At 44.6% G+C, this 27,189-nt stretch overlaps 1 protein-coding gene across 4 annotated transcripts in view; it reads right to left on the reverse strand.

Annotated features, from left to right (window-relative positions):
• The window catches only part of CNTNAP2 (contactin associated protein 2), a 1,981,926-nt gene that overhangs the window by 40,335 nt on the left and 1,914,402 nt on the right, over positions 1-27,189 (reverse strand). The window lies entirely within an intron of this gene.

Raw genomic sequence — 27,189 nt, forward strand, 5'->3', positions numbered from 1 at the left:
TGGCTATCAGAGACTGCTTTAAGACCAGGTTTCATTAGTGACTTGGCCAGTAAAAAATGTTAAAAAAAGAAAAAAGCCACACACTGATGTCAAAGCTTTGTCAACATCAGTTAAAGCACCAGCGAGTCCTGTCAACGGCTTGTCTGGAATATAAATCCGTCCTTCTTAGGAACATCTAACACATGATAGTAAAGCTATCGCTTTAGTGTTTTGAGCTCATTACAGGTAAATTATGTTAATCTGTAAAATTGATTGAACGGGTCTCACACCGAAATCAAATACCACAGCACAATTTACTGTAAGAAACTGCTCTCTGCACGGAGACGTCTTGGCCAAGGCGTCGTGTTGGGGAGGCCTGCTTGAAGAATGCAAATTTTAGAAAGGCGGTACAATCACTTCTGAAATTAAATTCTCAAGCTGTAATTAGCACTTTAATGTCTTACCTTCATGATGCCGTGGGTTATAGCAAATAGCCCACTTAAAATGACACGATTTCAGGTGACACTTTGCAATGAAATGCACACTGCTGATTCTTTTAAGGAGGAGGCAGCAATTATATTTGCAATACATTAGGGAGCTTTCTGGCTCTTGCTCTTGGGCTGCTGAATACCAAGTGCCCAGCAGGAGTGCTGTGAGAATTGAGAGGAGAGGGGGTACCCCACACAAGCAACCCCCGGCCCCACCAACCTTGGATCCGTGCCGGGTCCCTGTACACTTGCATGAGCACTGCCTCAGTGGCTGGACAGCCAGATGCCGACACCCCCACAGAGATTTCTCATTTAGAGACTATTTAAACTCATCCATATATTCTTCTTGTGCATCCCATGGGATCTAGCCATCAGCTGATTTTTTTTGTTTTATTTTATACGTTTTAGAAATTCCTATCACTGTTCCTTTGCAGGGCAGGGGATGGGATATTCTGAAATATCCCTGTAAACTCAATCCTTTACTTTCTATGAAAGAGACAAAAGATCTTAGAATGTCAGTGGGACCCAATTTAAGACTTTTGATAAGGCTCGCTGTGTGCCTGTCACTGTGTTAGGGGCTGGGGAGTTACCTTTTAAGAATCTGTAGAATTAGGCAAATTGAACTCCAATTAAAAAAAAAAAAAAGAATCTGTAGGATGGATGGAGATGGTAGGACAGGGGTCCAGCCCACAAGCTCATCTTTGCTCTGCAGAGACTCAGGTGCACCTGGCTCCAGGGCACTGTCCCCTCCATTCCCTCCCTCTGCTTCCAGGGAATATTCCCACTGGTGGCACTGGGGGTAGCCTTAGGTCATTCTCGGGCTGGACATTAAATAGCATGTGATCACAGGTTGAGAGGAAGTTCCTTTCTTCTCATTCTCATTTAATCCTTCAAAAAAAGAGGGTGTCAATGTTGGCTCAGTGTGGGACTGGACCATCTTTTTTACCACTCTGACACTTGCCAGTTTAGCTTTTTAATAACCGCCCTCAGACCTGCTCCAGCAGATGTCACCACTGGATTTCCCAATATTTCCATGGCGCGTTTTTTTCACCAGCAAGTGCTACTGGTATTTCAAGATTTCCTTATAACGTGCTCCCATTTGAACACACATTCATTTAAGTGAAAATGGTGAGTCTATTTCGAGAACAATGTTAACTCAATAGCATAAAAGAGGTAACCAGAAATGGGAAAAATGTAAACAGAAAAGGCAAAGACCCGATGCCCCGTTGGCTCTCAAATTACTGTTCTTTGGGGAATATTGTGGGGGAGAAGCTTGGTGCTCCTCTAAAACCCTTAATTTTCGGCCCGAGACACCTCTGTTCCACTCACATGGAATCCCATTGTCTTTCTCTGTTCACGCTTAGTTCCTACAATTATCCACCACCTTAGAACATCAGAGGTCCCCAGTCCTTCAAAAAGAGGGCTTCAGAGGCCTTCCTCCCAGATTCTGCTCCCTGCTCTAACTCCCTGGCTCAGGTGTGCTCTCTCCCTGCCTGGATGGACCCGAAACCTGAATTTGTGCCTCTGTTAGATTTACAGTTTCCTTGAGAGAAGAGACTCCATGTCACTTATCTTTGTGTTCCTCCAAATGTCTAAAATAGCCTCTTGCCCGAAGTGATCAGCTGGGGGCTGCATGCACGACCACAACTGTGCTGCATGTGAGACAGTCTGTCATCCACACTTTGGTTGTGTGGGAGGAGAATGAACACTGTAGAGATTCAGGTACAGCAGAGTTCACTGTGGGCCAGAGTTTATCAGCTTCAATAGGTGTGGAATGTGGCTTTCAGAGAGGAAGGGAAAGTAGCATATTTAAATGCAATACATATATATATATATCTGTATATATATATACAGATTTTATTTGTACATGATTTTATTATTCAATTTATTAATTTATTATTTAATTATTAAATTAATCAATCCATTTACTTATTTATTAAGATTTTATTTGTTAACTTGAAAGAGGGAGAGAGAGCAAGAGAGAGAGAACACAAGGCAGGGAGGGGGGCAGAGGGAGAAGGAGAAGCAGAGTCTGGGCTGAGTAAGGAACAAGATGCAGGCTGGATCCCAGGATCCTGGGATTGTGACCTGAGCTGAAGGCAGATGCTCAATGGACGGGGCCCCTTGGTGCCCCCAGCTTTATATTTTTATATACATTTTATATTTATATCTTATTAACAATATATTATTATTTATGTATATATATGTCTTTATATATGAATAGACTTTACATTTATATATGTATGTATTTCTGGAAGTACTATTACCTGGAAATCTATCTCACTGAAAATACAGTTGTTTTGTTCTTACCTCAACAGTCATCTATTAATGTTTAGTATCTGGTACTATATAAACCCTCACCAGCCTCAAGATTGAAGCAGTGGTTATATGGGACCAAACGGAATAAATAGGAAGTGGGTTTGAAATCACTGCCTGCGTGAGGTTTTAAATAATTCTGAGACTATCAGACTGAAATGCAATTGGTTAGGAGTCCAAACGACACACCCCGGGCTCCCCTGGGGCTGGCAGCTGCCCTAAACTGCGACTCTCAGGGTTGGGGCTGAGCATGGGGTTCTCACCTGACAGGACAGCTTGACATAGGTTAATTACGTCGGGTACGATCTTCCCATTTGGCTCTAGTTGTCTGGATGGCAGCCTGAGTGGGCCAGTGGAATAAATAAGCAGGAAATAACCATAACCAAAAGAAAGTCGAAAAAGGGGGAGAAAAAGGCAACAAAAGAGCCAAGAGCATTCATCTCAAAAAGCCACATAAAACCACATAAACCTCATTCTTCCATTCTAACACGATCCATGATAAACATTAGGCAGGGCCCTGACATGCACGCATCCAGGGTCAGTGTCAGCTCTCTGCTCTCACAGGCTAAATTCTTTGATCAGGAATGTCTAAAAAAAAAAAAAAAAAAAAAAAAAAAAAAAAAAAAAAAAAAAAAAGGAATGTCTTCCTGACCAGCTGCCTTTTGAAGGATGCTCCACTAGAATGAAATCCATATACATAACTGATGTATAGAATTATGTGCTATGACACTTTATTAATCCCTGGGAGAAAGACACTAATGAAATCTCATTGTATTTATGATATGCTTTTCTCTCCTACGGAGGAAGGCGGGACTAAACTGCGCAGGTGTAATTTAAACAGCTCTTGACCTGTGACAAATGCTAACTCGGTTACAAAGAGGCGATCCGCTGGGAAAGCAGGGTCTTCTCCTCCTACACTGCAAATCTTTTTCTAAGGATTAATAAAACAAGATGGGATCCCCCCCCGCCCGAAAGAATAATAAAAAGAAATGTCTCCATGTGAAGATGCTAGCCTACACTATTTTGCAAAATATCACATTTTTTATTTGTATAAACTTAATACAGTCCCTGAACTTTTGGGGAATAGATAGATATAGATAGGTTGAAATTGTTATTCCCTATCTTAAAAATCCAGACTGGGAACTACAAACTTGCTGGGTAGTAGAACTCAGTCGTGATTACAATAATACAAAGGGAAGAGCCAATCTCTGAGCTGTTTCCAAGACACCAGACATTTGGCATCACCCAGAACACGCACATCTGAAAGATACATTTTCCATTTTCTCCTGAATATTTCAAGTTGTCAGATAGGAGATGGAAAGCCTGGTGCCCCTTTCCTGGAGCCTGTGCCCTGCTGTACAGCATGATTTTTCAGGCTAAGCATAAGAGGCTTTGCTGAAAAGTAACAAGACCTTTCAGAAAACGAGACGTATCTGTCAGTCAAACCACAGAGTTGGGTTTACTTCCCTAGAAATGCAGGTCTGATTTTTACCTCTCAAAATCTTAGTAAATATAAGCTACACGTCCTAGCTATTTGCTACTGAAGGACAGAACACTAATGTGCTTTCCCACAAGTTGGAGATGAACAGGCCTGCCTCTTATTGGGTTTTATTCCACTTTGGCTTTTGCATTTTAACTCGCTAGCAGCAGAAATAGAATCCTACATACAAAATTACCAAACTGAAAAATAATTTCTTCTGTGTGTGCTCTACTTCTGATAAAACTTTTTTTTTTTCTTAAGGTTTTGGAAAGCCCTATTACACTGTAGCCAACACCATAAGGAGAATAAGTTTTAGCTTTTAAATTTTCCTTAACGCTTCTCTAGACTATTGAAGAGCATTCCAGCCAAGACTAGCCCAGGGTCATGTGAAGCTAACTCCCGGGGGAGTGGGGGAATTTGGGGCAATGGGAAAGGAGGAGGGAAGGGTGCTGACTTAACCTATGTCACAAACAGCAGAAGTGCAGGCTAGGAAAGTGTGTTAACAAGTTTTTGTCTTTTCCGACTATGTCAAATAGAAGGGTTCAGTAAAATATTCCTTTGTTCTTGCTTGTATGGTAATTCCTACCCCAGGGGGCATCTAAAGCTGTTTTACCCTAGAGGAAAAAAAATCCTTTGAGGGCTAAGATTGCATGAAAGCCTGACCATTAGAGCATTAGAAAATGGACACCAAGGTAGGGGTGGAAGGCAATGGTTTTCCCAGGGCAATTAGACCTGTCATGCACACATAGAAAGAGAGAGCTGCTGCCAGAAAGTGTACTGGTGGGGGTGGGGTTCCCTCCACTGGCTCTCCAGGTTGCATAATTAGCATAAGAAAGAATTCAAAGGGACGCCTGGGTGGCTCAGTGGTTGAGCATCTGCATTTGGCTCAGGTCATGATCCAGGGGCCTGGGATCCAGTCCTGTATTGGGCTCCCTGCAGGGAGCCTGCTTCTCCCTCTGCCTGTGTCTCTGCCTCTCTCTCTGTGTGTCTCATGAATAAATAAATAAAATCTCTAAAATTAAGAAAGAAAAAAAGGAAGAAAGAAAGAAAGAATTAATTCAAATCTTGGGACCCTGACATAGGAGATGACGTTCAGAAGACAAAGCCTGGGGCGCCTGGCTGGCTCAGTCCATTGAGCATCTGACTCTTGGTTTCAGCTCAGGTCATGATCTTGGGGGTGAGTAGGGGGGTGGGGGGTGGGGTCCTGGGATAGAGCCCTGTATGGAGCTTGGCGCTCAGCAGGGAGTCTGTTTGGGAGATTCTCTCTTTCTCCTTCCTCCCTCTGCCCCTCCCTCTGCTCGTTTTCTATCTCAATCAAATAAATAAATAAAATCTTAAAAGACGACGACGACGACAATGACGATGATGACAAAGCCTAATGGATGCGTGGAGGCTGAACCAGATGATGGGGTGGGTCATCACAGGAGTCTGAATGTTAGAACAGGATCGGCCCTGGGAGTGGAGGTCAGGTGTGGATTGGGAGGCCCGTGGACACAGAGGTGTGCTTCTCCCCCAATACCTTCTTGTCTGTTTTACCCCTGAAAGCAATGCCTTTATTTCCAGATTGGAGTAATGGCCTACCAGGTTGGGGAACACTGACAAGACTACCTACCTTTCAGCCAAGCATTTTATAGTCTCTCATGATATTTCCAGGGTCAAGACAGGTATGTGTAGGCTCATGAAAGTAAGAGTATTTTAAAGGTAGATTTATAACAAGATGAACAGTGGGTGGAATTTGATCAATGGGTAGAAATTGGCTTCAGAGGTGAATTTTCATAGTTTGATTGGTATGATTTCATGGGGCTGACATTTTATTAATTTAGATACGGACTTCATGGGACATTTAGTGGAAAGGGTGGTCCTCCATGAGATCACAGGGTCATGAGCCGAAGGGGCTTGAGAGGATGAAATGATAGCCTGGATCTAACAAGAAAAGTACAGCAAAGACAAATACCCCATTACTAGAGTTAGAATCAACACCTACTCCCCCCGCCCATCACCTTCACTATCAAGTTGTATGGGGTACGCTCAAGGGCAGCACACACCTCCTTCCTCCCTGGTTCCATCCCCACCCAACCAGGACTAAGGTATTTTAGTTACAAATAACTTAGGAGTTAACAGGGACAGGCAGTTGAGTGGAGGAAAGGATGGAATCTAGATGCGAAGATGCAGAAGGTGGTTTCTGAGACCGTCGCCTCTTGTGGTCAGAAGAAGCCCAGAGAGGTGCTCAGTTTGGGACAGAGCATTCTGGACAAGGCAGTGATAAACAAGGGCGTGCACAGCAGCCAACCACTCTTGAAACTATGCTTCCTACCCTAATATCACACAGGCCACTGTCACCCAAGATCTCTTCTCTCACGAAGGCCTGTTACTCCCCATGGCTCTGCTCTCAACTGTTCAAAATACAGAAGATAAGAAGAGTAAAATGAGTCCGTCTCTAATTCACCTAAATCAAGCGACCTCTATGGCTTAGGTGGGGCTCAGGGGGGCCTGTTGATTTTCGTTTTCCTTTTAACAAAGGACAGAGGACGCTTTTTCCACAATGTTAGCTTGGGCGGGGGGCTTCATTTTCAGCTCTGTGTTAGCTGAATGCTTATTTTCGCAGCTGGGCACGCTTGCTAGTCCTATTATTATCTCTACTCTCCTAGCTGCTGGTATGTGTCAACCACTCCTGTCTCCACTTCTGAAGGTGCAAATTATAGCGGCTGCAGCACCTTTAAGAAAATGCATCTTCTCAGTACTGCTCCTCGGGTCCTCTTGCTGTCTCTCTGTGTGCTTTGTTTCAGAGAAGGTGAGGGCTTAAAATATTTTATGGGGCAATTGCGTTAATCTCTCTTCTCAGATAAGTGATTGTGAATCGAGGCGTCCTGGAGAATGAATCTGCATGGAGAAGATTTTTTTTTTCTTTTTTTAAACTGAGGCCTTAATTCTTTTGTCATGAACACATTTCAGGGTGTCTGAGTGCTTTCTGACATACGGGGGACCCAACAGCAGGGTCACTTTACGCTTCTCCTGAGGCCTCAGCATTTTTGCCTCCAAGGGTCCCTTCCTCTATTAAAACAAAGCCAATTGAGGTATTTGGGGACTTTGTTGGTTTAAGATGAATTTATGAGTATATTAAGACATTTTGTTCTACCTCTAAGTTAATTTTTTTTTTCTGATTTTAAAAGAAACCAAAACATTTTCAGGTGTCTCCAAAAATACTGTGAGCCCTGGGAAGTGTGGCTACTGAGCCTCATGGATGTCTGGGTCCCTAAAGAACATATCTGGTGACTTTTCTTGATGGCTTGGGGCTTGGTGGGGAACAGTTTTATCATGCTATGGAGAGCACCCTGGATTTTTCATTTTTGAATAAGGGTCTGCGACCACCTTCCTTTTTGGTCATTTGCCTGTTTATAAAGGTGGAGTGAGAACTATGCTACCTCGTAGCATGGCTGCCTTTCTGCAGGGGCAACGACAAGTCACAAGCCATCTGATGTTCATTCCCACCTGGAAATCATCTTTATCTTCTCTGGTATTTTAATATTTGTGAACCATTCTAAAAATCAAAGTCCTCTTCGTCAAAAGACGACATTGCTTTGGCTACGATGCTATCTACCATCTGTACAACTACTTCTCAATGTTTGGTCTTGAGCAAGAGTCCACGGAAAAAGTGTGCTCTTCATCTTCAAGGTTGAGATGAAAATCTTATAGAGATCAACTTTCCCATGGACTCATTTGTTCGTTCATTCATTCATTCATTCATTCATGCAGGATTTATTGAATAGCTACCATAAGCTAGGTGGTAGGAATTCAGCACCAAAAAAGAAACGGTTTCTACCTTCAGGGACTGTAATTTAATCTCCTATAATATTGTATTTTCTGACAATATGATGGAACGTAATATTAATTGATGCATGACTTAATGCGTGAATAAGAGAAAGATGAAAGAGCTACTTCTATAGGGTGAGCTCAAAATCGAGTTTAGCAATAAGAAAAAAAAAACATCATTCCATTCCTCAGGGAAAAGCTAGTGCTCTGAAATGCAATTTCACTAAGAAAATTAAAGCTGCAAAAGGCATAAAGCGTGTGAGGGGGGAGATATTATTTTGAGTAAGACAGCCCTGGAAGGCCACTGCTGAGGTGACATTCGGGCTCTGAATGAATTTAAGGAAGTCTTGCACTTATCAAGAGAAAATAATTCCAGGCAGAAAGAACAGTAACTACAAAGGCCCTGAGGAAACACATGTATGTGTGTCCTTGGCTTCCCCTTAAAGGTTGAAACTTGGGGCTGGAGTGGGGTGGATCCTGCGTGCCCAGGTATAGACAGGGTGGGTGACTTTCAAGCTTCCTGCAAGCAGCCTTTGTTTGTATTCGATTTGGCATGTGAGCACTAAGGCATCCTTGGGGTGGGAAAGCCACTCTTTGTCTGCTGGATGAGGCTGAGGCAGCTCTGGCCCCACAGCCTGCACACATCCTGGGTGCTGGAAGAAAATGGCAGACCATGAACATCCCCCAGACCTCAACCCCGCAGCAGATGTGAGTGATCAGACGACGCTAGCCCCCAGAGCAAAGACCTGTAAGGACCCTGTTGTGGGCTGAGGTGTGCCCCCCACCCAAAATGGAAGATGTGGTGTGAAGGGGACCTTATTTGGAAACAGGGTCTTTGCAGATGTCCTGAAGTTCAGATGAGGTCACATTTCATTAGGGTGATTAGGGTGGCCCTCGTCCAATGACTGGTGTCCTTACAAGAAGAGGAGAGACAGAGACACATGCAGGGAGAAGGCCACGTGAAGACCAAGGTCCACCAAGGACTGTCCCGCAGAAGCTAGGACAGAACAGATGCCCCCTCTGAGTTCCCAGGAAAGAACCAACCGCACTGACCCCTTGATTTCAGACGTCTGGCCTTCCAGAATCATGAGACAACACATTTCTGGGTTTTTTTTGTTTTTTTTTGTTTTTTTTAGGCCTCACAGTCTGTGGCGTTTTGTGATGGCAGCCGTAGGACCAGAGACTGGCGCGTGTCGCCCCAGGCCCCTCGCAAGTCCTGGAAGTGAGTCTGGGGGGCACAGAGTGAGCCTCCACCCCTGAGAGCAGAGTTAGCCTAGAAGGAACACTTTTAATGTGAGATACTTAGTTAACTTTCCACCCAGCTTCCATCTCTGCTGGGCCCACACCAAGAACACAGGAAGGGGCACCTCAGAGCTGGATGGGGTCAGCTTTTTGCTCATCGAACTTAGTTCATCACTTTTAAGTCCTTTACAACCTAATAATAAATAATGCTTTTTTCCATGAAATTGGTGATAGAAAGAGGGATCATTCTGGTTTTTTCTAGGGTCACTTCTGTAAGTTGGGGGCTCCCACCCCCTGCCACGTCCATGTGTGGCGCTGAAATGCTTTGGCTCAGGATCTTCGAAGCATTTGTTTCCAGGGGGCTGAGAAATCTTACAGAGAAGCTGATCCAATAACTGGACGTTGCTACTCCTGTTCTGGTGGCATCTCTGGGGGGGACAGATCCCTACTTCAGGCTCGGCGGCCTCTCCAGGCCTCTCTACCGCCGATGGGGCTGTGCCTCTCCACTGCTGGTGTGCAGGTGCACCCACCCTCTCTGTCTCGTGGCTTCCGGGCTGCTCTCTGAGCCCCAAGACTTGGTGGCCTCTGAGCCCCTTGTTTCCTCCTTTTCCCTCCTGTCCCTGCTCCCAACTTCTCTCTATACCTTATAAAGAGTTGGCAGGCCCAAAGTGGTGAATGCGAGTCAGAGACAATGACCTTGGTGCAGGGGAGGACTGGCACCCACGTGTTTACTTCTGAGCAGCAAGCCAGGAGTCCTTACGTGTACTGTTCTCACCACAGAGTTCACTTCAAACCTGTGTTTCAGAGTCAGCGGGGGTCTCCTTCCCTCCTGTCCCTGCCAGCTCGTGGGTGCGAAACCGCAGTACTTGGCCCTGCTTTCAAGGAGTCTGAAGGATTTCTCCCCCAACCCCAATTTTTTTTAAGACAGATTATTTACTTACTTACTTACTTACTTACTTATTTATTTATTTATTTATTTATTTATTTATTTATTTCTGATAGAGACAGAGGCAAAGACACAGGCAGAGGGAGAAGCAGGCTCCATGCCAGGAGCCCGACGCAGGACTCGATCCTGGAACTCCAGGATCGCGCCCTGGGCCAAAGTCAGGTGCTAAACCACTGAGCCACCCAGGGATCCCCCCACCCCAATTTTTTAAAAAAGATTTATTTATTTGAGAGACAGAGAGTGTGTGAGTGGGAGCAGGACAGAGGAGGAGAGAGAGGCAGAGAACCTCAGATTCCATACTGAGTGCAGATCCCAGTGACTCTGAGATCATGACCTGAGCTGGGATTAAGAAAGATGCTCAACAGACTGAGCCACCCGGGCACCTTAAGAGTCCGAATGGTTTAAAAAAAAAAAAAAAAAGTTCGAAGGGTTCTTCTAGAAACTACCAAAACATGTATTACCATTTCTAAAGGGTCCCTTTGCTAAGAAATTTTATTTTATTTTTCACATCTAGAGATAAGCCCTTAATTAAGGATCAAATACAAATCATTTGGGGATCCCTGGGTGTCTCAGCGGTTTAGTGTCTGCCTTTGGCCCAGGGCGCGATCCTGGAGTCTCGGGATCAAGTCCCAAATCGGGCTCCTGGTGCATGGAGCCTGCTTCTCCCTCCTCCTGTGTCTCTGCCTCTCTCTCTCTCTCTGTCTATCATGAATAAATAAATAAATGAATAAATAAATAAATAAACCTTAAAAAAAAAACAAATCATTTCAAGTAATGAGTCTAAAGATAGTACATCTGCACCTGAGTATCCTAAACATTTAAAACCAATAATTGCGAAGATTTCCTATATATCCTGGGCAGCAAGACATATTTTGTCTGCAATTTAGAGTGGGATTCAAGAACTCTCCTCTCTTTACCTTGCTCACTGCCAGTGACTTCGCACAGCAAAAAAGACAATGTGATACAAGAAATATCCCTGAAAGTTGAACACGTTGAACCTTAGTGAATGAGTTTACTGAAGAACCTTCCAGAAGAAAGGACAAACTTCCCTCAAAGGAAACTTTCAGCAGGTTACTTAACTATTCCACCTCTCTAGCAGTTTAGCTGCCAGCACCTTTAATTTCTGGATCGAGCCAAAGACCCATGGGTGAATGACACACATGCAAAGAAGGGATGTCACGTGCGAGTCACTCTTGATATGGGGGCAGAGTTTCCAGATCTTTCCATGCAAAGACAAGACACTTCCTCCAAATTTACTGTAGGATGTGCATCTGAATTGAAAAGTGTTCTTATTTATATTTATATTTAAAAACGGAGGCTTTGCTCCTGTTGCAACTGTGGTTAAGTATTCTAGAAGAATTCCTATTTTTCTCCTCCTTGGTCATCAATGGCCAACAGTAACCGTCATAGCTGATATCTTGAGCTCTTATTTTATGCAGGGCCCTGTCCTGTGCTGACACACCAGCAATTTGCTTGTGTTAACTTCTTTAATTCCTGTAGCTCCTCTGTAAAATAGGCGATTATCTTGCTTCTCGTTTTGCAGAGGGAACAGGCCTGGAGCAGTGAAAACTCTTAACCTTTCTGTTACTCTGATCTTAGCAACTGGTCTCTCATGTATTCCTGATGGCGTGCTTGAAAGTGGAACATCCCAGAGCTGACAAAGACACTTACAAAGGAGGCCAGCTCTATTTCTGGAAAGCTCACAGAAGGACAGAGCCCCTCACTGTGCTTTCTACAGGTGCTGCCTCTCCCCCAGGACACTCCAGTAAGGGGATGAGACTCCTCGGGCTCCTGGGGGGGCGACGGGGCAGGTGGGCCATCCTCCCTCACTCAGGAGCCATCCCTTCTCATGCATTCAAGCTCCAAACTCTCACATGCCCCCTTCTCTCCCATTTCCCTGTAAGCCTCCCTCACTTCCTGTCTGAGTTCCAGTGGCAGCCTGGCTGCCTGCCAGTTTGGTTTCCTCCCCCTGGCTCATCCTCATCTTTGCTCTTGGAGGAACACTTCCAAAACTCAGATGGGAGCCTCTCCTTCCCCTTCAGTGGCTGCCTCTAATGGAAAGATCATGCTCCTCAAAATGAACAGCAAGCCTGTCCACGCTCTGACCCCAACTCCACATCCACACACCCCTCCACTGGCCCAGGGGCCGACCACCATGAACTACCTTCCAGGCTGAGTCCTGCGCACCCTCAGAGGAGTCAGGAGGAACAGGGTTCTTACTACACATGATGACAGGTTTTTTGCCCCGACTAGACTGGAAGCTTCCTCAAGGAAGGCGCACGTCTTCTTGTCTTGTGTTTTCTTCACGTGGTTGACTGCCTAGAACCTGGGCTCCACAGATCATGAGTGAATGAGGTGTGCTCCTCCTGTTTGTCCCATACTTGTTTGGAATTTTCTGCAAACATCTGGATGCTGACTCTTATTTTGATCCACTTGCATACATTTAATCCTAATTCCTACATAGGCCTACAAACTGTGCAGCTGAAATCAGGAATATCGACCAATCCTTTCTAGATAAAAGGGCCCATGCTGGGCACTGTGAGGAGAGAGAATCAGGTAAACCACAGTCCCCTGCAGGGCTTTCACTGTCAAGGGTAAACATTAGGGGCACCTGAATGGCTCAGTTGGTTAGGCGTCTGCCTTTGGCTCAGGTCATGATCCTGGGGTCCTGAGATCAGGCCTCGCATTGGGCTCCCTGCTCAGCGGGGAGTTTCCTTCTCCCTCTCCCTCTGCTGCTCCCCCTGCTTGTGCTCTGTCAAATACCAAATAATAAAATCTTTAGAAAAAAAAAAAAAGAGCAAATAGTCACGGCAAGATGAGAGAAAGGCCATGATACACGTTCAAGAATAGAGAGCTATGGATGGAGACCGGGGCAGATAGGACCACGGGCAGCTGGCAGGAGGGATGACAGAAATGATCCCTGAGCCAGGTGCAATTTGAAGAGGGAAGGAGGAGGATGGAGAGCGAGGGGAGCATGTGCACAACTAGGGAACCGCCGGGCTCACGGCTCACGTGCGAGTGCCCCAAGGCAGTGTGCAACGAAGCCAGCAAACACCCCTCGGGTGGACGTTGTACAGGACAAGTTTCAAGTCCATTTATACTCGATTTGGAAAGCACCTGGGAATCTCTGAAGACTTGTTTTTTCTTTTTAAAGGGTTTTATTTATTTATTTTAAAGGGCCCAAGGCAGACGCTCAACCGCTGAGCCACCCAGGCATCCCAGGACTTGTTTTTTCTAATTGTAGTAGAACACATAATATAAAATTGAAGAGCATGGGAAACATAACCGGAGACGTGGGTCAGTCAGATAACTTTGGCACTGGTGGGTGATCTGGGCAGGGAAGGCACAGAACATGGGGGGGCCTGGGCAGGAGACTCTCATTGCCAGGCTAAGTGAGGGTCTGACAGTGAGCTGGTCCCTCGGGAGAGGCTTCATTCACAAGTGAACATACTTCTAAAAACCTGGTTTTCGTCTGCTCTATTATGTCAAATAGGAAAAAGTGCTGATCAGTGTCAGGAGAATTATAAAAAAATGGTAAAGTTAATATAATAAAGGGCGCTACTTGTGATAACACTGGAGGTTCTGGGACACCGGGGGGGCTCAGTGGTTGAGTGTCTGCCTTTGACTCAGGGTGTGAAGCCCGGGTCCTGGGATCGAGTCCCACGTAGGGCTCCCTGCATGGAGCCTGCTTCTCCCTCTGCCTGTGTCTCTGCCTCTCTCTCTGTGTCTCTCATGATAAATAAATAAAAATCCTTAAAAAACAAACAAAAACACTAGAGGTTCCTCAAGGGGCCTCTGCTGTTTGAGTGTTCACCTCCTGGGCCTTGGACAAGCTGGAGTTGAGTCCGGAGGCACCAGGCACTCAGGAGCCTCTGGCCGGCCGCACGGCCATCAGGGAGCGAGCACTTTCCGCACAGATGATTCATTTCGATGATGAAAGCCCCAGTGACTATTACTATCTGTAATATGGGTTCTTCATGGGCCAAAGAAAGCCTGGTCACTCTCAGCGCACATGACACATTTTTATGATACAATTCTCTACACTTCCCGTCCTTTAGCAGGAATTTTATGAGTGAGCAGAAAGGTTGTGTGCAAAGAACAATTAAAAAAAAAAAAAAAGAAAGAAAGAAAAGAAGTGCATAGCAAAGGAAATCAGGGCTGGGTTTTAGGAAAACTTAAAAAGCTAAAGTAGCAAATGCTAATAAAATGCAATTGTCACGATATTCTACTGGGCAGGTAACCACACGTGCACAGAATCGTCCTTCCCAAATGAAAAAATAGTGGTGGCTGTCCGTATCTCTAATTTATAGATGAGGAAACCAAGACTTAGTTCTGTCAAGAAACTCATGCCTCAAAAATAAATAAATAAATAAATAAATAAATAAATAAATAATAATAAATAAATAAATAAATAAAAAGAAACTCATGCCTCAGCTGATGGATGGTGGAGCCAGTGTCGCTGACCCTCGTTCCTGGATCCCAGACACCTGAGCTCCTGTAGTTACAAAAATGGGTGTTGGCTCCGATGACTGGTGGGACACATAGCGTGGCTCTCCTGGTGACACTGTCGTGTTTTGGCTGCTGCTCCCTTCTGATTGTACAGCATATTACTTCGTTTCCAAATTACGTAAACTTTTTCTGGCGGAAAAGTGTGCTAGGGTCCCAGACAAGTCGCTGTCGATTCATGGCACAAGGGAATGCCAAAGGGCTTCCCAACGCTTGAGCCAGGGTCTTTACTGTTCCCATGTGGGGGCTGTTGTGTGCATGTCTTGCTCTACCTCTCAGATGCAGAGTCCCTGCGCAGCTGGGAGGAGACTGAGGAACGCAGGTCGACACTAGGCTTAGCTCCCAGTAGGGGAAGAACCCTGGGTGGGATTATGTGAAATCCCAGGTGTTAAGTGCACGGAGGTAACTTGACAAACTGTTAGCGCTAGAATGGAAGGGAGAAAAAGCTGCCAATGGAAATAATTTTCACTAAATCTGTTAATACGCTTAATACTGAAAGAACATCGGGAGGGTCTAGGCAGTAAACATCCTCAAAGAGCAGCTGGGGGCCAATGTCCGGAGAACGTGGGTCCACTCTGTGCTAAGTCAGGAATCAGCACCGCTCACCCTGTTATTGCCAAGGATGATCATAACAAAATCTGCTGAACTTCTGCCTTTCGATGAGAGCACAGAGGCCGGATGCTTTATAAACATCTCATTTAAAATCAGGCTTTCGCGGCGCCTGGGTGGCTCAGTCGGTTGGGCGTCTGCCATCAGCTCAGATCGTGATCCCGGGGTGCTAGGATCGAGCCCCACGTTGGGTTCCCTGCTCAGCGGGGAGCCTGCTTCCCCCTCTTCCTCCCCACCTGCTCGTGCTCTTTCTCTCAAACAAGTAAAATCTTTAAAAATAACGAAATAAAACCAAGATCTCCTGGTTTTCATCAGTTGTGAGCTTTGTTTGGTTTGGTTTTGTCAGCAGGGACATCCCTTCCTCCAAATCAATGTGGGGTGAACTGCCTGTGTCAGCCTGGAGCAGCTCTGGGTCGGAGTGGGGCAGAGTTAGGAACGAGAATGCCTTGCCCGTTGGGTGGGCCGCCGACTCTGGTGGCTCCTAAGGTTGACTTGGAATGAAAGGAGGTAGCAAAAAAGTTGGGACTTTTTTCAGAACGTGTGTCTCTGACTTTGCAGGAGTAAAGGTGTTGTCCCAGGGAAGGGAGAGGCAGCCCCCACCCCAAACACAGTGTCAGAGGCTGCCTGCCCCCCTTTTCTGTACTCGTGAGCACGGCTGGCTCCAGGGGAGACTGGGTTGGGCCTGGAGACAGGACACAGCTGCTCTCAGTCTCCAAAAGGTCTGGGTGATCTCCGTTTTCAGTTCCACACGTCCTGAGCTGGACCCTCAGTCAAAGGGCTGCTGCCCTCGATAATTTCTCCAGGTCATTTTAGGAAATGCGTCTAAATCCCAACAGAGCTGGACATTTCTGGCCACGTCAACGATTTTTCCACGGAAACAGTTCAAAGAACCAAAGAATGAACTGGTTATCAAAGAGAACCAGAAAAATGTTGACAGAGGAGAAATGCTTGGAATGAAGATTTGCTTCAAAACATTGGATACTAGTATTTGTTTGAGAGGCTTAAACAGCAGATTTTTCAGTTTGTCAAAAATACAACAGACTCCTTGAATACTTCTCAACACCTGTGAAGGCTGCCCAACTAAACGCTTTGATTTCCTGGGTTTACCTGAGTTTTCAGGTTGTACAAGCTGGGTATGTGCTGTACAACTTTGTTATTTGGAGATATGCAATTGTTTTATCTCAAAATAACACAAATTTAGGGCTAAACCTTAATTTCCTGGCTGAACTTTAGTCCTAGTAAAGGAAGCTTCTGATAATAGCTCTGCTCCTTCTGATTGTACTTAAACTAAAATCCTTGGTAAATACCCGGAAGCCAGAGACCCTCAGACACAGAAATACCAACATAATATAAAATTGGAGTTTTTTGGTTTGCCTTTTACTTTTTAAATCAACTTACTGAGGTATAATTTGTATGCAGTAAATGCACCTATTTTAAGTACAGTTTTGATGAATTTTGCCAAATGTATGCATATATGGAATGGCCCAAGATGCGGAACATTTAAATTGGGAGATTGTACAAATTCCCTTTGGCTTCCTGCTATTTGTGTGTGTACGTATGCGTGTGGGATAAATTCATCCCTGAAAATGAAGGTACTTAAAAGAACTTTCCACCCTAGTGGAGATTCTTGAGAACAATTGTATTTGAGATTTTTAATAGTCCTGTCATTTTTTTTTTAATTTATTTATTCATAGAGACACAGCTAGAGAGAGAGGCAGAGACACAGGCAGAGGGAGAAGCAGGCACCATGCAGGGAGCCTGATGTGGGACTGGATCCCGGGTCTCCAGGATCACGCCCTTGGCTGCAGGCGGCGCTAAACCGCTGCGCCACCGGGGCTGCCCTATTCCTGTCATTTGTATAAGAAACTTTGTAGAGGAATATAGCACTGCCTCAAATCTTATCAGATGATGTTGATTTGTAGGAGCCTTTTTTTTTTTTTTTGCCACAGTAAGGCTTTTTTCCTGTTTTTTAAAGGACGCTTCAGAGACAAAAGGGAGTGCTTTATAGATAATGGGGCAGCACATCATCAGTGTCCAGGTTCTGGGGGTATAAATTTATTCCAGAATCCATAGTTTTGCATAATCAAATATGAATCCATAACTGTAGAAAGGCATCTTTAGAGTATCTTTCCTAAAATCCTCACTGGCTTCCTCTCTACCATTTTGCTCCTTCCAACCTTCCACTGCACAGCATGCTCTGGAGGGAGGTCACTTTGGTGGGCATTCTCTGAGCAACAACGCATTACTCAAGGACTTGAAAATGGTCCCCAAACAATTGCTGGGTGTCTGCCCTGCTGACCTCGAGGAGTTAGCACCAGGGCTCCTTCCCCTTGAGGCTTTAATTAGCTAATGTTTGCATTCACAATTAGCAGTACCCTCTTTAGACCACATTTCGCAAAATTGAGTTATAATTCCTCAAAATCACCTCTTCTACTCTTGGAATCTGGCCAGTCCTGCTCTGGAGGCAACCGATATTAGGGCTTGAGACACAGGGCAAGTGGTTTTGGAGAAAGGTAGAGAAGAGAGCTTGTTCTAAGGGAGATGCTGGGGAGGCCAACAGAACCCTAACTGTGTGGTTCAAGAGAAAGCCCCAGATCAAGGATGCCCCCCTCCAGGGCTGCCCTCCAGGGTCTAGAATAGGACCTGGATGTGTTGGGAACTCAGCAAGTATTTATAGAACAAATGAACAGATGTAGCCACAAGCAATGGGATCTGTATTTCTCATTTTTTTTTCCCCCTTCACTCTTTGGATCTGGTACAAACGAGCTGGAGACATCTCCATCAGAGTTCAAGGGTGAAAGAACTCTTTTTGAATTACTTAGCACATCAGCTGGAGATAAAGATCTGAACTTACTGCTCATAAGGAGACATTAAAGAACAGCTCATCTACTAAGGCCAGTTTAATAAAACCATGGGACACGCTATTGCAACAAGAGCCCTTGTAAGAGGCAGACTTGGTCTGATGCCCAGTATCCCTCTAATAATTTATGATATCACTAGGAAATGTTGATTCTGAAAATGAGACAACCTCTGAAGAGAATTTAACTGAAGTGCACTTTGTGGTTACAAACATCTACCGTGAGGGACAGCCTTATCGATCCCAGTGAGTCCCGTGACTGGTTGCAGTAAGCCACAAATTGACAGACTGTTGAATGGGTCTCACATATCGTCTCCTAGATACAGCCTCAGAAAAATCATCAGTATCAAGAGGAGTTAACTGGACTTCATACTTATTTGTCCCTTTTTAATGTAATTCTCATATCGTTGCAAGAATGCATAGAGTTGTTGTGAAATTAGAGCTCCGGGTTGGGGACCCAGCCCTGCCATGTATAGCTGTGAAGCCTTCGAGAGATGGTCCTTGACCTCATTGGGCCTCAGCTTCAACACGTGAGTTGAAGGTTGGGCCTCTCTTTTCTAAATTCCCTGAATCTAATCCATCAGCACATTGCTATCAGGAGTACCTCCAAAATATATCAGGGGTCTGCCCACTTTTGTCCATTTCCATGAATTACCATCTGGTTCAGACCACCAGACCCCCGAACTGAATTCCCGCACTGGGCTCCTATCTGGCCTCCTTGCCTCCACTGCTCTCTTCACAAACCATTACTCAAACATCAAAAATTTAAAATCCCTCAGGGACTTCCCATTATACTCATACTAAAATCCAGACCACGAGACTCTCTACAGACTGGCTGCTGCCTCCTCTCTGTCCTCCGCTTCCACTTTTCTCCTGCTGGTCATCTTCACCTTGTCAGCCACACCTAATTTCCTTCTCTCCAGGAGACCACCAGGCTGATCTGCCTGGCCTCAGGGCCTTTGCTCCTGCTATTCCTATTAGCAGGAGCACCCTCTCCTTTGATCTGGCTCCTTCAAGTCCTCCCTAGAGAATCCTTTCTAAAGATATTACCTCCTACTTGGTCATTTTCTGTCAAAGTATCACTTTGCTTTGCTTTGTAGTATTGACCAGTGATTTAAAGCATTTATGTCTTTATTTATTCTTGTTTGCTATTTTTTCACCCACCGGAAAGTGAGTTCTATGAAAGCAAGACTCTGAATCCTTCATTGCTGGAACCCCAAGCCCTTAGCACAATAGCATTTACTTAGAAGGCACCAGTTAAGAGGGATGGGTGAATGAGGATAAAAAAAAAAAAAAGTATCTATTTCCATGGGTTGAGAGGAGGCTTAAACGTCAAAAATGCTTAGTGAAGGGTTTTATGGTTGTAGGATTTTATCAGTCATTTTATGAGTCTCTAATTAGAAAATATGCTGACACAAATTTAGATCAGAATCAGATGAAAAATCTCTTATCACATTAGTTTCTCTGCCTGGTATCCTTGTGCTGGAAGCTGTTCAAGCTTATTGTAATGAAACCCTTCACCAAATAGTAAGGATCCATTATTTGCTTCTGCTTTATGGGGCATGGCTACAGCACGAAAGATGTAAAGTCTCTGTCTCTGCCTTAAGGATGCTTACAAACAAAGGAATGCAGGGCTGCTGGGCTGCTTTGTGCTTCTGATCTTCTGTAGTATTACAATCTGTGCTATTCTATCCACACTAGTCATTTCCTGTGTTGGGGCTCTTGTCTCTCTCCTGGGGAGAGGAGTCCATAAGCAGAAACCTTGCTCTCCACAGTCATTTGGAAACACCCATGGTAGAGTAGAAGGCACCCAAGAGAGCTGTGGAATTAAGTGGAATGATGGATCACTGCCTAATAATTCTTTTTATAGATCCTGCAAAAAATATCCACTAGTGATGCAGAAAAACATCTTATTTTGAGGAAATAAAATGTATGCTTTATAATAAGATGCTTCCTCCAAAACTAAAGATCAGATTGATGTATAGGAAGGCTTACTCTTGTTTTCTTACAGCAGGCTCGGTTGCCTGGAACAGGCTGCACACACCCCTCTGTTGGGGCCCACATGGGACCAGTGGCTTGAATCAATGAGGTGAGTGTCTGAGAGGAGAGCTTTCTCCTTGTCTGATCTCTCTGCTAGGGGAGGAACAGTCTTGACTTCAATTTTTAAAGGGCTAAACAACAACAACAACAACGCCCTACTAGATAAAAAAAAATAAGAAAAAAAAAATCAGATATAACCAGCCAAAGAGGTTTTGCAAAGAAACAGGTTTTTCTGAACTTCATCTAGACACAGATGCACTGAGCAATATAGGAAAAAAAAAGTTGGGGGTGGAATGTGAATTGATGAAAACTCCAGAACGTTTGGAGCAAATAGCTCAGGACTGTAAAGACTCCATACATCCTTAGCTCTCCTGGCTTCCTCCAGAGGGATTCTGCTTGGATATCGTAGGACCCATTACCCACGTTAATGGACAGACATGCTTGTTTCAAGCTCTGTTTTCTACTTTTTTCTGCTTTTTCTCCAGGGTGCTGTCTGAGCTTCTCTTATTTCTCCTCTGAGTCATCACAAAGAGTGAGCTCTACATGCTGGTGTATGTTTTGTAGTGTTTAAGGACATTAGGATCATTTAAGTATAATCACGACAGAGCCCTAGATCATGTGAGTCTGCCCTGCAAAGGCCTAATTTACCTCCTTTGTGAGACTCTGACAGCCAAACAACCAGATACCTGGTCACTTAAGTGATAAAGTGCGACAGCTGCACATTTTTCAAATAAAAATGGCACGGAGGTGGGACACCAATGATGGGACACATAAGGTGTTGTGTCGGACTCTCATTATACAGCCTTGAATGTTTCTTCCCATGTTGCAGGGAACCTAGGTCGGTCCATTTGTACTTTGGTTCTCATCGTTCATGCGTTTTCTTCTAAAAGCCTCACTGAGATAGTTTCCTATCAACTTCTTGGAAGGTCAATCTTCTCTCTTTTAGATCTTCGGGGAGAGAGAACTTGGTCCCCAACTCGTTTCTGTGAACCTGAACCGGTAAATGAAAGCTGACCATCTGGTATCATTGTTTTTTTTTTTTTTTTTTTTTTATATATGTAGAGAATTGTTCCCTGGGAACCAGACTTTCTTTATAAAAATATATGTTTAATCACAAATGCTACGTGCTACGGGTAACCATAAATTCCTTACACTTCACGTTTAAAAGAGCCGGCAACACATTTTTGTGTTCTGAAAATTGTTAACATTTTAGAGAAGTGTGGGAAGGAGGAGAGGTTCTCTTAGGTTAACACATCCGGGGTGCATTTTTTGGTTGTTCTTGCCATTTTTCAAAGTAAAACACATTCCCATGATACCAAGTTCAGGTTCTACTCAGGTCATCCGGGGAAGGCTCGGGCACCTAGGTGTCAGGAATCTGCAGATGTGGCCACAATGGAGAGCATAGTGATAGAGCTCAGAGGGATTTTATAGAGTCAAGGGGCCAAACTCCAACTTCCTGAAAGGGCAGCTTGGAAGAGAACAGGGAAATGCTGCAGGGAGTCGAGGGCACCATCAGTGAGCAAGGCCAACAGAAACCCCACAGCCTTGCAGATTTCAAAGCACTTTTGTATTGGGGAAGCTAAGTGTGCACAGCATTATTTCAATCAAATGTCAGACCAGGTGGGAAGAGAATCGTCCGAATGGAATGAAAATCCTGAAGTTAGAACAGATGGGTAATGTCATAGCTGGTGTGACAAGCACCAGCTGGCGGAGCTCTTACAGTTTTCCTCTTGCTCTTGTGGTTGTCTAGCTTCTCCATCTCTAGTGACAGCGACCTGGTCCTCGCCCAGGTGACAGGGTGCAGGCTCTGGGCTGCATCACTCTGCTTACCCCGAATGGAAATCTGCCCCCCAGGACCTAGCTGTTCCAACTTAGCCCTCAACATGCACAACAAGCTCTCCTTCTCCATGTGGGCTCCCCATAGAGAGTGACAGGCACACCCCTGCCTCCCCAAACCCTCTCTCCTTCAGCCAAATGCCCTCTATTCCCACTGCTGTTCCCTGAGTGAGTGACCCTCCACGGGCCACTCTCTGGTGTGACAGCATCTACTCCACAATGTGATACCCCTAACCGGATGCCCAGCCACAGCTCCGCTACTCGGACGCTCAGCTACTCAGCAGCCCTCAAATCGCCTTCTTGGTGCGGCTGAATGACTCTGGGCACGCTGCTGCCCTCTCAGGCTCCTTCCTCTTGGACTTGAGTCATCGATTTTTGGAACCTAAATGCATAAGCCTGTATTTAACCTTCATTTTATTGGTTTCGGCTCAGATTTATGGTCACTTAAAATAATGATAACTTACATGTAATTATCATTTACAACGATCAAAGTGCTTTCACATATGCTATTACAACGAAGTCTGATCCCTTATTCACTGTATCAGCCGGCCCTCTTGAATTCCCATCATCTGGGAGTCTGATGAGCAGGAATGGCAACAACCATCACTGAGGAACAAGCCAAATGGCAAGTAACAAAAGGCCTGGTCCCGTCAAACACCTCTTTTCTTCACAGTACAATCTAAGGAGACAGACAGACGGGCAACTACACGCACACCCCTGCAACAAGATCGCAAAGGATGAGAAAAAGAGCAGCTGCAGCAGGGAACAGAAAATGGCCAGGCAAGGTGCTTTCAGAGGGAGAGAATGGTCATAGACCCCCTGAGCAGAGACCAGAGGACTGGGGAGCATGCAACTGCAACGTGGAGACCCTGACACACGAATGAAGGAACACACATGGACTTCCTGCTTTGTGCCAAAGAGAACTTCAGGCCATCAGTGTTTGCCTTGGGTTCACTCTCCTTGCCATCGACTAACTCATAATTTGCTTCAGAGTCACAAAAGCTGAATAAGCACCTAAGACAATGCTTGGCACATAATACACATTTCAATGACTATTCGTTGAATAAGTAAAAAAAAAAATATACATATATATATATATATACTATGACAGATTGTGTCAAATGTGTGGCTAATATTGAGACATGCTGCGTCAAGACCATTTGACAAGGCTTTCCAACATTTGCCCTGGGACACCAATCACTCGTGGCACACTGAGGGGTATAATTAGATGGTGATCAATTGGCTGGAGCCCAGTTAAGAGAGCCCTCAGGCCATGTGCAGTTTCTGGTATACAAGCAACAACCCCAGGCTGATCAGAGCACGTCCCTGGGTTACGAAGCGCTGGCCTCAAGGATCCCCTTTTCGCTAATCTCAGAAAAATGAAATATAGTTAGCTCAGGATGGCTTGATTTTGGGGAACTCCTGTTGGGTTCTACAGGTCAGACCGTTCTCCAAATCTTCACACACGATCTATTTAGGAATCTCCTCCAGAATTCTATCAGTCATCATTTTACCAAGTCTCTGCTCCTGGGAAACTATACTTTTCAAAAAGGTATTTTTGAAAGTTGGCATTTGCCTGTGTCCATTTTTCAGCACGCCTCGGGAATTAGAGCTCCTCATAATTACTGATTGATCACATCAACAAATGCTTTCAGCACCCAGAGGTGATCTGTCTGCACGTGGTGAAACAAAGTCTTGTTTATAGATATATAAACTTGTTTATTTTATTTTTAAAGATTTTATTTATTAATTCACAAGAGACAGAGAGAGAGAGAGGCAGAGACGCAGGCAGAGGGAGAAGCAGGCTCCATGCAGGGAGCCCGATGCAGGACTTGATCCCGGTACTCCAGGATCACGCCCTGGGCGGAAGACAAGCTCTAAACCACTGAGCCACCCAGGGATCCCTATAAACTTGTTTATAGACAACCATAAGAGCAATCAGTTAATCACCGATTGATGGAGCAACGACCGTAATACCAGGAAATACTCAAATAAGAGGAAGGAGAGATGGATGAGGGAGAGGATAGAAAGGGGAATAGGACCCTCTTCATGAACTGAAGTTGGACCGACCAGACACTGATACATAAATAAAAGACACTGACAAATACTGAGATAAACTAGAGTCTGAGAGGTGCTGTAATCCGGGCAGGCATGAAATGCGCAGTGAGGGCAGGGGAGTTGCTGGTCACCTGTGCCCAGAGAGCGAGGTCCCAAGGAAGGACAAAGAGAGTTCCTGGGGGTTGTGATAAATCTCGTGGGGCCATAGGGAGAGGGCTGGGTCAAGATCTGGTTAGGAAACTAAGGTTTCCTACAGGTTCTCCAGACGGATTGGTGGGACCAGCTTAGTGGAGAATTCACTGGAGATGAGGGTGGGTGATGCTGGAGCCTGGGGCTCCCTCATCCTCACCTTTCCCAAAGGGGGTGCGCCTCTGCACAGCTGCTGTGAACACTTTCCTAGGTGAAGGCAATCTGCCTTGGTAAAGACATTCATTCTGGATTAGCATTTTAATGGAAAGAGTTTCCTTTCTCAACACGCTCACTCTAAGTGGTGAAAAATACCTCTTTCCCTCCACCACTGCACAGTATTGATCACCGAAGTCCAACGAAGAATGATGGATCGTGGAGCCTGTTCCCCAAATCTTATGAAGTCACACAGCCACGCCTTAACAAGACATAACGGGAAAGAACACTTACAGGGCAAACTAGAATGATAAAATATTAAATATTAAGCAATTTTTTAAAAACTTGAGCTGTACTGACTTTCAGACCAGTTCTCACTCCTCAGTCACTTGAATTGTATAGAAAGTAAGTCGAGGCCAGTTTTCAGGAATACATAGTTTTAGAATAATGCAAGCAGCTGAGTGGTTATCATTTCTGACTTTTTCATAAGAAGGATGAAAGTCTCAGAGCTGGGTTGTTTTGTTCGAAGCCTGGTGGAGAGCCGATTTTGAAGACCTGATCAACGACCATGGCACAGTTTAGCGGCCACGGGAAAGGCCTCTTCTCCATGGGCACCCAAGCTCTCTTGACATCAATAGCTCCGGGCTTGGTTGATTCAGACAAGGAGAAGAAGTGAAAGACATAAAACACTCTTCCCTTTCGGATGCCTTAGTTAGAACTCTGCTCAGTCAATCCCCTGCTCTCCTTTTGCTTCCAGAGGGCCTAACTCAAAGGCCTCTGGAAAAGACAGTCTCCCTCCTCTGGGGTTACGGGGTGCATTCTCCTTTTCACCCACCCCAATCTCTCTTTAGACATTGGGCTGAAGGTGGAGTGTGGTTTAGGAGGAGTCAGTGCAGAGTTGCCAGTACACTTTGAACTGCTATATACCCTTTCACTAGTGGGAGAACAGTAAGGCCACATTAATTTATCTAAATTTATCACGTCTTCAGAAGCCCGTGGATATGCAGGTCAGAGCAACAGAGTAGTACAGAAAGATCCTGAGTTTGGGAGTCAGCCCCCCATCCCCGTAGAAGATGAACGCTATTAGATTAGTCACTTCATCTTTCTGATCTGTAAGATGAAGATAAATAGTAGGTACCTCTTAAGAATTAGTGAGCATTAACTGGGACAATATGAATAGAACCCTTAGTATAGTTAATGGTACATAATAGACTTTCGAGAAATGGTTGCTATTATTAGCTCTATTACTAATTTTCAGCAGCTCTGGGATTCAAGTAACAGCTGGCAGCTATACATAAAAGAAAGTCTTTCAAATACACGGTTATGGATTGGGTCTATGTGGTACAGCTTCAGTACCGATTTAAAAACAAGCACCCCCTGAATAAATGAAATGTAGTGAACTTCCACCCTGAACACTTCGGGTGAGTAAGTAGGTGTAGGTAAGACGTATCATTATAGTAGAATGGAAAAGAACATGGAGAATGAGTCTTCTAAAGCGAGACTGGTGTTATTTCAGATCTTGACTGGGCACTATGGTACTTCCCCGGTATGCATGCTGACTTCCTAGACCAGCAGTAACTGTGGGTCAGAATCCAGAACTTGGCCTTGCAGACTGATTCAGAGGAAATGGCCAATCGAGGGCTCTCTAGTATTCCCCTCTGTGAAATGGACTTGATTTGCACAAGAGGAGCTTAAGTTTCCTTATAATTTAACAAAGGATTTCATGATTTTCTTGTTCCAGAAAAAGATGGACCCAGAGATGCAGGAGTTAGGTTTCTCATTTTCTCTCTCCCCATCCCATTAAACTAATAAGCATAAATCAGGTGTGCAATCTTTACATAAATAATCTGAAGGAATCTATGATTTCCCCAATTCTTTGGCTTCTTAATCAAAAGAAGAGCTTTCTTTTGATGGTTAATGATGTAAATCAATAGAAAATGTGGGAAGAAAGGACACGTATTCAGAAGGCTGAACTTCTGAAGTGCTAATGGTGATGATTAGGTATTATGCAAAGAAAAAGCAGAATCAATTCTCCTCTTCACTATCTGTGGGAACCAGTCCCCATATGGGAGATAAGCGAGGTCTTGGGAGCCGGCTGCCAAATGGGAGGGTAAAAAAATTAAAGCCTTCTACAGGGATAACCACACACCATTTTAAAGTTTCAAAAGGGGAAAACCAAACAGGCAACTTAGTGCTTTTATTTTTTCCCCCACTCCCCCCACAAAAAAGTAAAATAAACAGAACCAATTAAGTTTAATGAGCGATTCGAGGAACATATATCCCTTATCCTTCCTCAAAATATTATTTATTCCCTCCTCCTGTGTCTCTGCCTCTCTCTATGTCAATCATGAATAAATAAATAAATAAATCTTTAAAAAATAGTATTTATTCTATTTAGTGGCTAATTTATTTTGCATGTGTAAAAGTGTAAAAGCATGCTCCTTTGGGATGAGATTTTTTTCCAGTAGGTGGTATGTATGGGTTCCTTCTGCTTAAAGAAAGCACCGCATTATTTATTATTATTATTATTATTATTATTATTATTATTATTAATTATCATCCTTGTTAAAACGACAAACTAATCCGCTCTGAGTTGAAAAGGAAACCTTCCCCATTAAACAAGCCTCAAAAAAGAAAAAGAAAAAATCGTGCAGCACAGTCACCAGCTCGCAGGACCACG

Source organism: Canis lupus, chromosome 16 (genome assembly GCF_003254725.2).
Source record: "Canis lupus dingo isolate Sandy chromosome 16, ASM325472v2, whole genome shotgun sequence".
NCBI lineage: Eukaryota > Metazoa > Chordata > Mammalia > Carnivora > Canidae > Canis > Canis lupus.